Source organism: Fistularia commersonii, chromosome 10 (genome assembly GCF_037954325.1).
Source record: "Fistularia commersonii isolate RoL2024-O1a breed Wild chromosome 10, RoL_Fcom_v1.0, whole genome shotgun sequence".
Lineage (NCBI taxonomy): Eukaryota > Metazoa > Chordata > Actinopteri > Syngnathiformes > Fistulariidae > Fistularia > Fistularia commersonii.
Window position 1 is genome coordinate 3,558,727 of NC_141293.1, and position 10,917 is coordinate 3,569,643.

At 43.2% G+C, this 10,917-nt stretch overlaps 1 protein-coding gene across 2 annotated transcripts in view; it reads right to left on the reverse strand.

Annotated features, from left to right (window-relative positions):
- Window positions 1-10,843, reverse strand: part of ankrd12 (ankyrin repeat domain 12) — a 37,208-nt gene extending 26,365 nt beyond the window's left edge. The window contains exon 1 of one of the 2 annotated variants that reach the window (XM_086153358.1): window positions 10,637-10,843. The gene's annotated coding sequence lies outside the window, so the exon portion shown is untranslated. The remainder of the gene's footprint in view (window positions 1-10,636) is intronic. The other variant, XM_086153361.1, reaches the window with a different exon arrangement.
- Between the last annotated feature and the right edge of the window lie 74 nt (window positions 10,844-10,917).

A 10,917-nucleotide genomic window follows, 5' to 3' on the forward strand; every position in this document is an offset into this window, starting at 1 on the left:
GCCTCAGAAAAATGAAAAACCACCATTATCGTACTCGTTTTTAGTAACAGAACCGTTCTTTATCCGTCACAGCTCATTCATAAAGTGTTCTGCTCAGGCACATGAAAAAAAATAATGTTGTTTCGGTACGCCTTTTCTCCTTTTGCATTCAATCTGGTATGGGTGATTACAGGCCCCAAAACGATGCGACTCAAAAACCGCATCATATCATCGAGGCAGCATCAACGCAGGTTATACATCGCCGTACTCCACCCGACATACCAAACAAAAACAACACTCTGCAAACATTTAGCTGCTGGCAAAGGCTAATACGTGTTGTGTAATCAGAAAGCTCCTCCCTCTTCAAACATACTCGCTCTCTCTTACACGCACACACACGGGCCTCTCAGAGTCATACTCAGCTACCGCGGCCAACTCCAGGCGATTCATATCATAACTGGCACTAGCGCGTACTTTGTTTTTTTCCACGGCTTCACATATAGCCTCTGACGAAGTGAATCAGCAGTGTGGCCAAAAACGAAATATTAAAAGGAGCATTTAGCCTGAACCAACAGCTTGGTCGTTCTGACAGAACACTCGACTGAGTATGAAGTACACCACCGCTACTGCTTTCATATCGTCCTCTGAACTGCATACATCTCTTTTTGCCTGACGTAACCTAATCCGAATGTGATCGCGACTATTAGCTGGATGTCAGTTTGAAGTACTGCTCGCGGGTCGTAGAGGTATATCTTTTATCGAAATATGTCGATTATTGGCACATTGCGTATCTGTAACGGCTACTGAGTAATAACAAAGACCCCGGCAGTCTCAAGTGGTCCGCCTGTGGTTGAGAGCATGGTCAGGCTAAAATGATCAATAAACAAGCTCAGAGAGCATGTGAAATTTTCCGCGGAAGAATCCACCTCCTGAGCCGTGTCCAAGCGGATTGCTGCTTCACACAACGCATACTTTCCTTTCATCATTGCAGCTCTGGACAACAGTCTGTTCCATCACACGCAGTTTCTGTACCGGCGATGTTGCACATCTGGTGTACATTGGCCTTTAACAGAGCAAACATACATTCGAGTACGTGCAGAGGCGAACAGAGTTAATCTGTCATGGGTGGCGTTAATATACCTGGACCACCCAGCCAAATGTAATTTGTGTGTGGGAAACGTAGCCCCTTGTGTGTGCATTTTAATTGAAGCTCAGTCAAGGAGGAAATGAATGCGGTTCTTTTTTTTTTTTTTTTTTTCTTTGGCGTAACATAGCGAAAGAAGTCATAAAATTGACTTTGCTTGATATTATGGAAATATCTGTAAGTAAAAGTTGGTTGTATGGTACCCTAAACATCAAAATTGTATAGTCGGTGGCACTGAGGAGAAGACAGGGAGCAGGGCTGGAGGCAGCGGAGATTTAAAATGCTGAGGTTCTCCTTGGGAAGTGAGGAAGATGGACAGGATCAGGAAGGAGTCCAGAGGGACAGCACATGTACCATGTCTTGGAGGTAAAGTCAGACTGAGATGGTTTGGACATGTGCAGAGGAGGGATAGTGAAGATCTGGTTGGACGGTTATTGAAGTTGGAACCGCCAGGCAGAAGGCTTGCAGCGAGACCGCAGACGAGATTTATGGACGGAGCGCAAGAGGACGTGAAGTTAGTTGGCGTGAGAGACAAGATAAAGAGGATGGAGGTAGACGATTTACGCCAGAAGGCCGCAGCTACAAGGAAAGAAGAAACAGCATTGTGTAATTGTCCTCTTGTAAAAATATTTCCCGTGTCAAGCAAAACGCGATCAAACTAAGTCTCATTACCTATAGGTTTAGGGAAGGGGAAAAAAAAAAAACAACACAACAAAATACAATTGCAGGTGCTTACAGTCTTGACTAAAATTGGTTTTAGCTTTGAAAAAAAAAAAAAAAAACTCAAAAAAATAACTGCCAATGCAAAACATATGGGACTATAAATAGGGAGTGAAAAAAGGCTGGCTACTTTGGCCATATGTTGCAGATACTGCAACCAACACCTCCATTATAATTTAAGAAACTGACTTTGCAAGGGATTAAAGAATTGCATAGCTGGGGGTATTTGAAGCAGCGTTCCAATGTAAAAGTGCAAAATTGTGATTTATGAACTCATCTTTTTATTAAACATGAGCCATATGTTGCTACATTACAACAAATAGAGCTCCGCCTCAGGAGCTTCATTTATCATCGACAGTACTTTCTTCAGGTTTGTATCATTACGTGACCTTTAGACATTCATTCATCCGCATTAAAAAAAAACGATGCAAAGAAAGAAAAGTGAAGTTTACCGGCTTTTCGCCGGTCCCAAAAACGGAGACGATTCCACCACTGTCCATTTTGACAGAACCAATCCACACTAGGATTGCTCATCCTAGTTCAGAGTAGGACATCCATGGACAAGGAACAATCTCTTCCCATCAATGAGCAAACATGTGGTTTAACGTACTTTTTTGCAGGTAAACAGATAAGCAACTTGAGCGCAGTGTTCATTCACAGAGAGGTTGAATGCTGTCAGCCTTTCCTCATTGACATTGCCGCTTGCACTTTATTACGTCACAGCCTTCTCCTCTGTTTGATTAAGCTGTTTCTACTTTGAGCGCATGCAAAATTCCATCCCACCTGCTCGTTCCCATATTATCACCAAATTTCCCTTCCTTCTTGATTTACACGAAGCAGACATCTGGACAGCTTGATGCGATCAAAGTCTGAGCAAGGGGGTAGAACTGAACTTGACGGTGGTCATAATTTAGCTCCACGGATCACAACAACAATTAAAACTTCAAGATAGAGGTCTTTTACTGTTTGAAAATGCACTTGTGAGTGGCGATATTGGATCTCAATTGCTGAATGATGAACGGAAATCTAACTGGATCAATATGGAGGAATTCAGATCATCATTAGAGCTATGAGCGCTTGTGGAGATTTCTACTTGTGTAGATAAATATGTAATAAAATAGCCATCCAATTGCACCGCTCAGCTTTGACTATGGTCATATAGTTTAGTAACAGCCGCTTGAAATTCCTTGGTTGGTGATGAATACAGCAGCCAAGTCTGGAAGTACCCGGTCAGAATCCCACTCAGATCAAATGATTATCTTTGACTTATTATCACTTCTTAGACTCTATCTCTTGAAAAATGCACAAAAACGTAGTGAGAAATTGGATTCCTCTAGGCGCTACTAAATGTATTGTTGAATTACAAATATATGCCAAATGTAGTACTTAGAATGGGGCGATTATGCCGTTTTGTGGCTAAAAATGGAAGGTATGAAAATCAATTTGTACATCGGCACACATGTTTAGTTATTTTTAAAAGACAGATCTTCACATTACTGAAAATGGTATATTTGATGATTGTTAAAGAGTGTGTGTGTGTGTGTTGGGGGGTGCAACAAGCCGAACATCTTGACATACCAATTTGAAATGGCAGTCAGTCAGCAATGATGGCAGTAAGCTCAAATCAAGCTTTCACGCAGGTCCGTGTAGGGCCAAATGCTTGGACGCACCATGTCGACAGTGCATTATTGTTCAACAGTCAGATTTCAAAAAAAAAAAAAAAAAAAAAAAAAAAAAATCAACCTAATCCCCTCCCCGTTTTTTTTTCTCCTCCTCAAGGAAATTGCAGTAATAACTCTTGGTTTCTAACCCCTGGAGAAATGCTGGAGATCAGCCTCTTTCCCAGGAGCACTGACAATTCTGTTGTCAAGGCTGATCTCTGAAATGATGTGACTGGTTCTTTCACACGGCAAAGGGAAGAAGGAGGGTTGGAAATCGGTGTATAGACCCTATTGAAATCAGCGTTGACATCCGTGCACTCATGGATAGTCTGCCGTGCCAAACACCGCGGCTCTACGTAAATAGGTGTGAGCATGTCTGCTGTGCATTTGTGGACATCACATGAAGCCAGTTTATTCCGTTTATTTGTCAGTGTATCCACCACGGCCTGCAGGAAGGCCGTCTTGAAAAGGCCCGTGTTGGGCATGCCACTGAGGGTGCTTGACAGCTTCCACAGCGTCTTTGTGAGTTCAGCACAATGTGTATCACCTATCGTTTTCCCCAGTGGGGAGGAAAGGGGCCAATAGTATATGTTTGTGAAAATGTCTTATGCGGAGACTTATCAAGAACCCGCTCATCATCATCACCGTCGTCGCTTTCCCGGTAGTCAAGAGAGCTCGGGGGTTATGAAGTGCGGCAGCTGGCACAGTGTTTACGCTGGCGTGTCAAAGGTGCCCATTCACTGTTGAGCGCCAGTCTGGTGTGGATGAGACCGAAGCATACACAAGACGTCCACTGGAGGGACGGCAGGGACGTGGTACGTATGTACGGGGGGACGTCAACTGCCTCAACAAGATACCGGTACAAAGTGGAAGGGCATGCGACGGATTACGAAACTCATGGACCGGATAGCTGAGTCTCACAACAAATGAGCGGAGGCTCAAACAAACATTTCAAATCAGCAGATTCATCTGTGCCCTCTCCTGATTGTGTCCATTACCAACAATTTTGTCACTACATGGTTCATTACAACTGGTTATCTCAGGCAGAGTGCGGTTGATAAGACGGCGAGATCGTGTAAGGATCTGGAAAGCCAGAAATGTAAACTAAAATGGCTGCTGTAGTTAAGTGGATTAAATATCCATCCACAATATCTATCTATTGTCTATATTGCTTATCTGGCGCTCAGAGTTGCAGTGGTTGCTGGAGCCAACCTTAGTTGTCATTGGGTTAGAGGCACATTACACCCCTGTATGGTCGCCGGTAAATCACAGGCCTACAAACCGACATACAAAGTTTCACTTTCACATGTGCACGCCTCAGCCATTTGGAGTTTTCATTGAATCTTTGTTTTTTTTGGGATGTGAAAAGAAACCGGATAAAACCTAGGCAGACGCGGGGGAGGACATGCAAACTCCATACAGCAAGTCCTTAATTGCAACTGAACCGATGACCTCCTTACTTTGGGGTAGATGCACTCTAAACACTGTGCGAATAGCTTGGAAAACAAAACGAGACTTTTAGGTCACGACCAACGACAGAAAAATGATATGTAGAAGAAACATGTCAAATGAAGCTAAGGCGTCTGCAGGTGTGGCTTGGCTGTGGTGACTTGGCTAACCAGATTTGGTTATTGTTTATTGTTTGGCAAGCATTGCTAAACCAATGGTAACCTTTGCCCTTCTGTCAAGAGATGAGCAGGATGACACTTCACTCAATTCTTTCTTTGAGGATAGTTTAGAGAAATGAAAAAAATGCAAAAAAAAAAAAAAAAAACAGTAGGAAAATGCGTCATGTCAAGGGATAGTGATGTGTTAAAACGTTGTGTGTGAGAACATTGCATTTGGCAATCTGAGCTCGCCGGATAACACGGCTCCAATAACGTCCCCGTGAAACAGTCAGGCCATTCTTCCGCTTAATTTACGACCCACAATTATTTCTGAAATTGGCCAGAAAATACATTAACAAAATGAAATTACAAAATTAAGCCTCAAAACCACCACAATAGACACAACTAAGCATCACAGGAGACATTTTTGTCCAATTATCCTTGATTATAACCTCAAATACGAATGTTATTTTACTCAGATAGATTTGTTTGGCATGTGCATAATAAAAGTGTTCACACTTTTAACAATGATTGTTTATAATTAATATGAATGTATAGCTAATAGAATCATTTGAGTGAAGAAAGAGGATGGCAGTTTGCTCTTCCATTTTCAGTTGAAAACATTAGCCCACGTCAACATGACTGCAAAACTAAATATTTCTGAAGACTCGTATTTCTGACTGACCGTGAAGTATTAGTCTTCAAAGAATGCCAACACGAGCAGATCCGCGGCTCTCCAACATATTTCTGAGTGACTGCCTAACACCTTCGCCCAAAGTCCCTAATCCTGGCTACTTTTAGAAAAACTGCGTTCATCTGCTTGATAAAATGGTCAGATGGACAGAAGAGCCGCATTACACCATCCAGAAATAATGCGGTCATCTCCATGTACTTCTTCAAAACAGGGGTCCTTCTGAACAAAGTGGAGTCAAAGAACAGAACTCTTCTCCAAAAGACAAACAAGTGGACCCAAAAGTATCGTTACTGTTTCGAGACTTAATAAACAGCACACATCTATCACATCGAGTGGGTTCTAATTTTTGGCTGTCGCGTTTGTTTGAGTTACTTTACACGAACACAATTTATGTGGCTATTACTTCTGGTTCGGTTGTAAACAGCCAACATTGTAAAAGAGATTTGGGATTAAGTTTGTGATTCTCCCCGACAAATACTGCCAGATCACGCGGCCCTGGGTGCAATGACTCCATTTCACTTTCCACAAAATGTTTAGACAATAATCCTGACATTAGTCCTGATCCCACAGAGCTTCTGGATGTTCACACTCGAAGTGGAAATTAAGAGGGCGCACAGATGTTGAGGGAAACCTCCAGCAAGAGTAAAGAGGGCTTAGCTTTAGCAAGACACTAAATGGAGGGCGCAGTTAAAACTGTATATCTATATTCCAATTAGATGTTGACCTGAATCCAAGAATGGGATAAGTGGATAAAAAAAAAAAACAATGTGGAAGACAAAAGAAAAAATATTGTCATGCCAAGCTCAATGAACAGTTTCATCAACGTTCATAACACGTCGAGCATTTAGGTCCTGTAACAAATGAGATGCTAATGGGGCCAAGGCTGCGAATACAAAAAACGGGCTAGCTTTAATTTTATGGGTGTAAAAGGCTGGAAAATATACACCGAGGGAATGCTCTGATACCAGGGGGGAGAGAAAGTGTAACATCACTGTGAATAGACAATGCTTTAGCTAAACTGCATATGAAAACCTAACCACAGCGAGCACGAGTACAGGCCTGGTCTAACATCTGCACGGTCAGAGCCGCATTGTGGGTCCGACGTGGCTGCTGACTGTACCTGATCACTGCCACTCTGCACAACTGTAGTGACGCTGCACATTTTAGCAGCCTTCAAGAAGCACGTCGGCGATAAGTACGCGCCCACCTTTTTGAGCAGCGGAAACTGCGTCTATTTGCAAAGAACAGAGGGAGACGATCACGAGAGTGAACCGTCAGAGCTGTGCCACAGACAGGAGACTTCCAAATGACACTTTTGCCTTTCTGCTTTTTCAATGTCATCAAAAAATTCATTGTTTGGAGGAATCACACAGGGAATGACCATATCTTTACAAACAAATTGGAAATAACTGCATTAGCTTGGTTTAATCTATACAGAAGGTCATAAAAAAGGGAAAAACACAAAACGGACAATGTTACCACGCAGATCCTTTCCCCCCACAGCAGAAGCACAACTGCGAAAACAGTGACCAAATTAATGAAAATTCATGGTTGATTACTCCGCTGAGGTCTTCAGATGCAGAGCTGCACGGAGGACAGGACAAAATCTCAGCACAGCCAGACCTTGTGTGCATCCGGAGTAGCTCTGGCTGATAAAAACACAATTAGACAGACTGTAAACCCAAGCTTTACCCTAATTCTGCCAAGTCATGATTTGATTTCTAAATCGCAGACTGAATTAGTGCTGGGCGGTATACAGGTTCAACCAGTATGAGCATTTATGTCCCTAAATATAGAGCACTAGTACACACTAGTACCAAAGCACAAGTGAAGTACATAATAACCAAAAGGTCGTCGGGCTTTCTTAACGGTCTAATACGTAGGGGATATGGTCAAAGACTGATGTTGGATTTGTCCATATGAGGACTGTATGACCTGCTTGAGTCTAATAATGATTTTCAAACTAAACATGGCAGAATACCATTGTACAAAACTATGACAAAAATGTCTGCTTCTGTTAGGGCTGTGCCAGTGTTTATGAAATCATTCTGCCACGCAGCACACTGGGTAAATCTTGGTCGCCACCATGTAACGTCAGTCTTTTCTTTTCTCAGATGAAGAATGGATGTAGGTGCACCCGGAGAAAATGTGTCACAGGAGCTGTTTTTGGCTCTGCAGAAGCTATTAGATTTAAGAAGCCAAACAAGGAATCAAACTTTGTTGATCCTTGACATTTGCCAAGAAACACTCGCAACTCCCTTCTTCACTTCAGTAAAAATCACAGTTGTAACGATGGGTCATTATAGTCAAGGCTACCAACTACCAACGCGAGTGAAACATTGAAGTTGTTTGTAACAGGGAGGGGAAAAAAAAAAAGTGGAGTTACATCAGGAAAAACAACACTCCCTCGACAAAGGGTAGGATTCTACTCCATCGGTGACAAATCTATTTTGGAGCATTTGTTTCGACACCTGGACTTAAGGTGCATCTCAAACGGGAATCGAGCAAAACTGAGCTTATTGTTTTGAAGAGGAAGTATTGTTAAAGTATTGTCTGAGGTTCTCGGTCATCCAGGTGGTGAATTTCTTCACTCTAAGTGAAGAAATTCAAGTTCAGTAGCTATCACAAGAAGATTTCAACAAGAAGTATTGTTAAAGTTATCAGATCAATAACACTAGCAGTTTCCACATGAAGTGTTGTGAACGTGCCACCTACTTTATGCACCTTAATACCAAAACCTATAGTAAATTATGACTTTCAATCTTGTATGTCTTCCTAGCAGTAAAATAACCCACAGGATATCTAAAACCCAAAGATTTAATATAGAAGTATTCAAACACATTGACCACAAGACTATGACACAATGTGAAACGGCCAGTTACCGCTTACAAGTGTAACATCATACGACCAAGTAGAAGACTGAATTATTTAGCGTGATATTATAAGAGCAACCCCTGTTGTGTGAGTGTTATGTCAAAACATGATGTGTCATGGAGAAGAAAGGATGTGGATGGGTATTAAACCTTAAACATGACCCTGCGTAACTTTATCAGCCAGGCAACTGCTCAATGGTGACACAGGGAATTAAATGACTGAATGCAAAAATGCTGACCGCCTGGAAGGATAAAAAAAATACAAAGGTATTGTGATATTTTCAAATTAGACAGGAATTCATTGCATTTAATGCAAACAAATGTTGTTTGCAAATTTTATCATGGTCTGAATGCATGAAACTGAATGAATCGGAGTCCAGCTAATGGCCGCATCGGTTCACAAATAAAGTTAACTGGAAAATTTCCATTACATAATTTCTGTATTTGTGTATTCACAAACCCCGACCAGCTGATAGCGCCTTTAGCATTTTTCTCGACATTTTTCACACTTCCATTTGAAAAACAGAAGAAACGCTGCAGCCATTTTTAAAATGCCCCCCCCCCCCCCCCCCCCCGTGTTTTGTTACCACAAAAGTCCCGAGAAGGGGTTAAAGAGGTTAATACCTCACCATTGCTATTCCAGAACGAATATCCAGTCTCTCTACATGGTGAAGAGACGTCTTTTGTTTAGAAAAGTGGATATACGATCAGTACTATTTCAGGAATTTGGGAATTGGTGCTTTTACTTGGAGGGCCATTGAGAATGATCACATAAGTATATCATTTCCACTGCATAGTAATTCCCCTCCTTCACAACAGCATAGTAAATCAATTAAACACGGTGTGTGCGTGTGAGGCGACAATTGCTAAGTAGCCGTTTGCAGAGGACTAGCTCGGTGTTTGTGCTTGTGATAAATGAGTGGTTTCCATCAGCCTTATAGGGATAAATATTTGAAAGCGGAGGTTGACGTTTTGTTGGCTCCGAACGGTCGCCGCACGGACAGCCATCTAAAAAACAGGCAGCTTTTGTATCAGGCAAACACACCCCCAAGATGTCACAGTCGATCCCTGGGAGGTGCAAGCTGCTGGTTATTCAAGCTAAGCTAGCTCACTCCTTGAATGGAGTAACGAATACTAACAACGCTGCACGCTGGATTTTACTTTGACATTTTTGTGCGTTTCGGTTACATTTGACATTCGTGAGGCGGTTTCTCTCTCCCCCACCCCTCCACCCCTAGCCGTATCACTGCAGACACCACCACCCACCCCACGGCAACGTCGCCCGTGTTCGCCTTTCACGCCAGCGATAGTGTTATTAGGCGCCACACATTTCAACCTAGGCTATGCTTGGTAAACATAAACAATATTTGTAAATTACACCAAAAAAGAGCTACGTTTCGAAGGACGCCTGCGGTGCAAACGCGGTGCTTGATTTTTTTTTTGCTGCGCGGCTCCGGCGTGGATAAACCGTGGAGTTCATGTGTTACGTTTAAGTGTTGATATTCAACACGAAAGCAAAGCACAGCTTGAGACAAAAGCCCACTGCAGCCCCCTTCACTGCCCTCTCCGTGTCCCCCCTCCTCCTCCTCCGCCACCCCAGCGCTCTAAGCTAGCTAGCAGGCGCCTTCCATCCCCACACAGCGTCGCTGACTGGGGCTAACCCAGCGCCGCTTTCACCCCGACACCACCCCCCCTCGTCGGCTTTATGTCCGCCCGCTTCCCGGGTATCCCGAGTGAGTGGGGAAGAGATTTCGGCCAGCGGGGTAAGTAGTCGTGGGTTCACACACACGTGGCACACGGTAGCAAACCCACGCAAACACATTCAGATTCCATTTTCGCACGCAGTTTACGTCAACCTAGCTTAGCATGCCCGCTGTGAAACTTAGCCACACGGCTAACATTAACTGGGATATTCAGCCTTTATGCTACGAGGTGCCCAAACAAGAAAATGAGTTTACCTTTAAACTGGGCTGCGCCTTCCCGCCGACTCATTCGCGTTCAACAGTTGTTGAGGTTTTTCGAAATATAAACCGTTATTTGTATAAATAACTGGACGTTAACCGTAGCCTACGGCTGTGTGACGTTCATCGCTGGTTTTGAAAACATCCCAACCTTTCGTCGCCCGTCGTCTCCGAGAAAAGCCTAGCAAAACATGCACGGCCCACCCTGATTGGTCGAGGCGAACCACGTGATCCGTTGAGCCCCACCGAGCTTATAAGCGCTTCGTCTGCCGGATAGA